The 6469-nt window shown below is 56.9% G+C and overlaps 1 long non-coding RNA gene across 1 annotated transcript; it reads left to right on the top strand.

Moving 5' to 3' along the window:
• The first annotated feature begins 2467 nt into the window (after window positions 1-2467).
• LOC134475083 (uncharacterized) lies at window positions 2468-3913 on the top strand. The gene is made up of 2 exons (XR_010046043.1): window positions 2468-3466; window positions 3747-3913. It is a non-coding gene; the product is annotated as an uncharacterized LOC134475083 (long non-coding RNA).
• The last annotated feature ends 2556 nt before the right edge of the window (window positions 3914-6469 follow it).

The following is a 6469-nucleotide window of genomic DNA, read 5'->3' as shown; positions in this document are numbered from 1 at the left end:
GACTCCTCTCACAGCCACGGGAGAGACATCCGAGCACGCCAAGACGGCCTCCCACCGCCTCACAGCCACCCGACCGCACGGGCACCGACCGTCACCCCGAGTCAGAGGACCGGCAACACCGACGGAACGCTCCCGCGGCGGGGAGGGAGGGGAGGCGAGGCGGACCGGCCCCGTGCCCACACAGGCACCGCCGTCGCCGCCGGACGCGGCAACGGGGACCGGACGACGACAAGAGTGAGGCGGACGCGGGTATCCAAGCTCACGGCGGGCACGGGGAGGGAGGGTCCGGGGGAACGGGCCCCGCGCACCCTCCACACACACGGGGTTCGCCTCCACCGGCGGGGGGGACGAAGCCACACGCGCGCGCGCTCACGCGCGGCGAACCGTCCCCCCTCCTCACAACACACGCACCGGGCGCCGGCCCCGGGCCCAGCGGGACCCTCCCCCGACTCGGAGGGGGGAGGCGCGGGCCACAGCCAGAGGCAAAGAGCGGGCGCACGACCCCCACCGCGGGGACCGGCGGACCCCTCCTTCCACCCCACCACGGCAGAGCTTGGGGAAGGAGGGCAGCTCTCGCCCAGACACGCACCGACCGACGGCTACGACGCAGCGACGTCGGCGGCTACCGCGCGAGGCTGAGAAAGGAGACAAACGCGGGTGGCCACCGTCACGAGGCACACCCTTCTCTCGGATCGCTGGAGAAGACTCTTCTCACTGAGGGCGGGCCGCACCCGGCCCCGAGCGGACCCCCGTCGGAGCGCGAAGGGAAACCGTCGAGGAGACAAAGCCAGGCTTGGGGGGGATCTGCGGTACAGGCAGAGGGTCGGGCACAACAAGCGTCTCGAGCGTACGCGGCCGGGGCCGGCAGGGGAGCCCGCCACCCGCCACCACGGGCCGGGCTCCCCCACAATCCAGCGTCTGGCCGTGCCGGGCGGCAACGGCAGAACGGCCCTCAAACCTCCCGCAAAGAGAGGAGAGGAAAGGCAGACGGCAGGCCGGCCCAACCACGATCGCTCACACGCCCGCGGGGGCCCCCCAGAGGAGGTAAACACACGCGGGCGCGCGCTCAGCCCCACCCCCAGCAGGCGATCTCACCCACACCTCCTCTCATCGCGCCGGGACGAACGAGAGGACGCCGCTGGGGAGGGGAGGGAAACCCACACGCCCAACACCCCTCCCCCAGGGCGGGGGGGAGGGTGCATGAGGCGCAAGAGCCTCCTCTTCCCTACCGACTCGATCCCCGGGCGGTTTCCCGGCACAGCCAGAAAAACCCCCAAAGCGAGGTTTAGCACGCCAACGACGGCAGGCGGCTCAGAACAGAGGCACCGGGACACGGGTACGGCACCGACCCTCAGCCTCGTGCACCTGGACAGACAAGCCGGGAACGCTCCAGGAGCACCGCAGGAGGCCGAGGCACGCTCGCGTGCCGTAGGGCGCGGCGCGCAGCGTAGTGGCGGGGCGAGCCCCTCTCCCCACCGTGGGGGAGGACTCCACCCACGCCGCAGACGCCCCCCGAAGGGGCAAGCGAGGAGAGTTCCATCGCGTCAAGCGACCACGACCCACCCCCCCCCCCCCGGGCGACAACACCACAAGGGCGAGCGGGAGGGGAAGCGAGGTCGGGCCGGATTCCGCACCCCTGCCTTCCACGCACCACCGAGAGGCGGGGTAGAGAGACGAGGGGCCCGCAGGCAGAACGAGAAGAGCGGTCCCATTCGCCATGAATGTCCGTCCCTCGCCTGGCGCGGCTTAGGCCCGGCCCAGGAGAGCGCTCATTCACCACATCGGTCACAATGAAAGGGGAGGGGAAGAGACAGGACCGCGGGGAGGGTAGGCCTGGCAAGGACAGTCAGAGAAGAGCCCGCTTTCAGCCTCGCCAGTGCCACAACCCCCAACACCGCCAGCGGCCGACAACGACCCAGGGGAACGCCTGACACGCAGAAAGGCACGGAGCCACACTCGAGGGTCGTCTCAGACCGCACTCGGTGCCCGCGACGAGGAGCACACAGGGGCAGAGGGCCCCTGCCGCCATCCCCGCCACCCTCGGGTGCTAGAGACCGGAGGCGGCACCGAGTCAGGGGAGGCCACACTCGGATGTCCAAGAGCCGGCGCACGGGCCCCAGGGCGGACAGCTCAGGGGCGAGAGAAGCAGGGTTCCAAGTACCACGGGACGGCCAGCAAACCCAGAGCCCCAACTCGCCATCCGGGAGCCCAAATCCCCTCGTCTTTGCAGCAGCGGCAACCACTGAAAGACAGCGTGTCAGCATATACCTGCAGACACAAAACGCCCACCTCTAGCCAAAAGATCTGTGACACATGACAGAGGGGACAATCCCCTGATCACACCCGCCCTCCAAAGCAAGGCGCCGGGGACCTGGCCCCTCAGACGACCCCAATGCTGCAGACGGCGGAGCACCCAGGGCCAACTGGTCGACCGCGGGGGGGGGGGGGTGGGGGGGCGGGACAGGGCGCAGGGACGCTGGACCAAGCCAGCCCTCCATCAGCGCCCTCCCCGAGCCACCTGCTGGCGCGGGGGACAGCACGAGACCCTCTCACCTGGGCCTTCCTTGGGGAAACGGGCAATGGGCCGAGCCCTATGGCCACTGGGGTCCACTGGGTCCCCACTGGGGCCCGGAGGCCGGGCACCCTCCCCGGGCGGGCGAACCCCGCCGATCCTCGAGCCTAACTCGGACTTAGTCGCTGACTGAGACAGGTAGGTCCCCGCCCGCCCCTCCAAACACCAGGACCCACTCGGGCTCGAGGCCGAGGCCCCGACAACCTCCACGGGCGGGTGGTCCCGGCCCCGGCCCCGGCCCCGGCCCCGGCCCCGGCCCCGGCCCCGGCCCCGGCCAGTCCGCGAGCTCGCGAGCTCACACTTGGGGAATCACAACGATCCAGATCCAGACTTCCAACCACCGGGGGCAAAGCCCAACAGCCCTGCACGGCCCCTCGCGCTGCAGCCAGGACAAGGCGGGGACCCCGCAAGGAGTCCGGAGAAGAGCAAAGAGGAACACAGGCACCGGTGACCCGGCCGAGCTGGCCACACACTCCCTTCCACGAGCCGGCCCAGCCGGCTGCCTGCCGGGATGGAGGGAACACATCTCTTCCCTCCTTGCGTCTCGGTGGCCGGCCGGAGGGCCGCCGAGAAGCAGGAGGGTGTGCTGGTCGACCGGCTCGGGTCACCCACACACCCCCCGGCTAGCCGCGACCGGCCGCGGAAAGGCGGCAACAGTCACCTCTCACATAGCCCTGCCGATCCAATCTCCGCACAGCGCGCCCGCCGGCTCAGCTCAGGCACGACCGCTGCAGTCTCGCCTAGCAGGCGGACCTCCTGGGACTCTGTCCCCGTCGCCAAGGCCACACGTCAGCCCTTTGCGCTCCAGCTGCTGACTACGAGCGCGACATCATAGCAAAGCCACCACCAGGTGGAGCCCCACAACGACCTCAAACACCAGCGAGATCACCAGAGGTCTCTGAGCTGGAAGAGCAGGATGTTCAAAATCACCCTAAGGGGCCCAATCGGCGGGGTCCCCTGGCCTCCAAGGGGGGAGGGGGGACCGCGGAAAGGAGTAGGCGAGTGAGTGCGCGTGCAGGCAGGGTGGAGGGAGCCTTTGAATCCGGAGATAGATCAATCACCCGGGGGGGGGGGGGTACGACAGCTAAAGCGAGGTCTGTTTGCCTGCCTGCCTGCCTGCCTGCCTGCCTGCCTGGTGCCTGGTGCCTGCCCGCCTGCCCACCTGCCTGCCCAGGAAACACAGAGAGTCCAAAACAAGCCACCTGAACAAGCTGCTGCAGCCCCAAGGAGGCAAAGGGCCAAGGGGCTCAGGCCAGCCCGGCAAACAAATCGCTACAAAGTGGGGTTGAGGTTGACGTTGTACTTCTCGGAAGCGTATAAATAAAGACACATGCTACAGTGGTTGTGCTCTCTCTCTCTCTCTCTCTCTCTCTCTCTCTCTCTCTCTCTCGATATATATATATATCTCGGCGACTTACAGCAAATTATATCTACAGCTAGGAAAATCTTCAGGTGACCCTGATAAGTACCTCAATGTCTTTCAAGGATTTGCTCAGATCCATAGAAGCTAGGCTGGGAAGATGCAATGTCACTCTGAACGTCAATGACTTCTAGTGAGAGACAGGCAGTGTTACAAGTCGCTATTGCATTTGGACATGAGAGATGAGTATCATACCGTTCACTTTAGAAGACCAGAAGACAGAGAGGCAGGGGAACCACCAATTCCCAACGGTGCACAATCTTGGTTGGTTCCCAACCAAGACCCCGAGTGGCCTGACAACAATGTAAGAGATGAGAACAAGAGACACTTTTCCAGACGTGTATTCTTGAAGGTCTGAGGAGGATAAAATCCAAGCCTTCTAGTTATTTTACATTGTCAAGTACGTCTCTAAAGAAAGGTGAAAACCGCTCTGACTTCTTAGGTCATTTATCAGAGGCACTCATGAAACATGGATCCATAGATCCTGATTTATACAACTGCAAGTGTGTGTTTTTAAGTCCTGTATTACTTGTACCCTTACACTGTTTTGTTTTGTTCCCTTAAAAAAAAAATAGACCCTGATTCAACAGAGGGGCAGATTTTGTTTAAAGACATGTTTATTACCCACTTAACTCTGGTCATTAAAAGAACAAAACAACAACAGCAGCAACAACAACAAAACAAAACCTACCAAAGGTATCCATTGCTCCAGATAGTTCTCCTGACTCTTTAATTAAAAAGTGTTTCCTTAGTATTCTATAATCAGGACAGGGAGAGAACAGAGAGAACCACAAAAAAAAAAAAAAAAAAAAAAAAGAAGCCCCCCCCCCCACACACACACACACACCATGCCCTGACTGCGCAGGGGACCACTGCCTGCCCTCTGAGGCCAAGGCCCCAGAGTTCAGACCCATCCTATCCTATCAGCTGATCCAATAGGACTCAAGGTCCTCGGGGCACTTGCCTCCTCGCGCTGGACCCCTTTGGGTCTCTCAACTAACGTATCTGCCAAAAACAAAACAAAACAACGAAAAGTAAATGTTTAAAATGAAGAAACAATGTTACACAGTGAATTTATTAGATATATATCTATGTGTGTCTATCTTCAGGAGTAACTGCTGTGTGTAAAACAACACACGTGTGAGTCTGTGTCTGTCTCTCTCTGTGTTTTAACACAGGCCCTTTAAATCTCCCCACCCCCATCACCTTTCACTCAAGGCTTTCACTGAAGGCAGAGAGGCCTCCGCGGCAACACCCACCCCACCTTCTCTCTCACACAGGCCTAAATCCATTTGGATCCTCCACTTTACAAAAGCATTCTACGTAGATCACTTTACATCCACCTTTGTGTCTGGAACGAATTCTTTTTTTTTTTTTTTTTTTTTTTAATTTAAGAGGAAAAAGAGAAAAACACAAAACAAACCAAAGCGGCGTAAGGGTACACGCAATACAGAACTACAAAACAAAACAAAACAAAACAAAACAAAAAAAACATAACAGTAAGAAATTACCTGCTAGTAGATTACACACTATCTTCTTGAAAATAGTTCCTCAAATCACAGTATCAAATAACACAAGGTGGACATTCAAACAGGGAGACTGCAAACAGCTGTGTTCAATGTTCCAAAAACATTGATAAAGTCAGCTATTTAACACCCCCAAACACACTTGCTGTTATATCCGTTAGAGCTCTTTTTCTGTTTTTTTTTTTTTTTCCCTCTCTTTTTTACAACAAAATTTACACATCTTGTATTTTATTACTCCTTAGTGCTTATTACTTTCTTTGGGGGGGGGGGGAGAATACATTCAAATATGGCAAAACAAAGCTGTCAGTCAATACCAAGGATAGACATAGCACATGGTGTAGAACAGAGTACAAGTTTATCAACAATGGTTATCAACGTTGTCCCTTGTTTCCTTAAAAAGAATTGTCTATCTTATTAGATATTATAAAGTTGGACAAAACAGTAGAGAACAAGACCAATAAAACTTAGGCATTGTAAACATTACAGGACTTCCAAAGAAGACAATAGTCAAACCAGAATGGGTATCTTAGTGAATCTTATTGTCTTCAAAGTACTTGCCTATGTCTTCAAACTTGATACTATCATATAGAATGGAACAGAGTCTAATCAGTCAAAACAAGATCGTGGGAGTACTACAGGACTTCAAAACAAGTTAATAGGAAATCGAAAAGAGTTACTATTTATATATCCTAATTTTTTTGAATTTTTTCTTTAATTAAGACAAACATAAGAAATGACTAAATAATTTTTTTTGAAACAATAAGGGGGAGATTGAGATAAAACAGGACATAACAATATAACAATAGAGGTCACAGCATGACTGTTTCAATAACCTAGTACTTCACCACCTTATAACCTGACTTAATAGTAGTTACCATAGTGTCTTTTTCCTTGAAATATTTGGGTAAAACTTCATATACTCTAGCTTCAAATATTTTCATATCAAGAAGC

Source organism: Cavia porcellus, unplaced genomic scaffold (genome assembly GCF_034190915.1).
Source record: "Cavia porcellus strain 051 isolate PalLab524CR breed Dunkin Hartley unplaced genomic scaffold, mCavPor4.1 scaffold_53, whole genome shotgun sequence".
NCBI classification, from domain to species: domain Eukaryota; kingdom Metazoa; phylum Chordata; class Mammalia; order Rodentia; family Caviidae; genus Cavia; species Cavia porcellus.
Note: the sequence above shows the minus strand (reverse complement) of the source record. Positions and strands in the feature narration are given on the sequence as shown.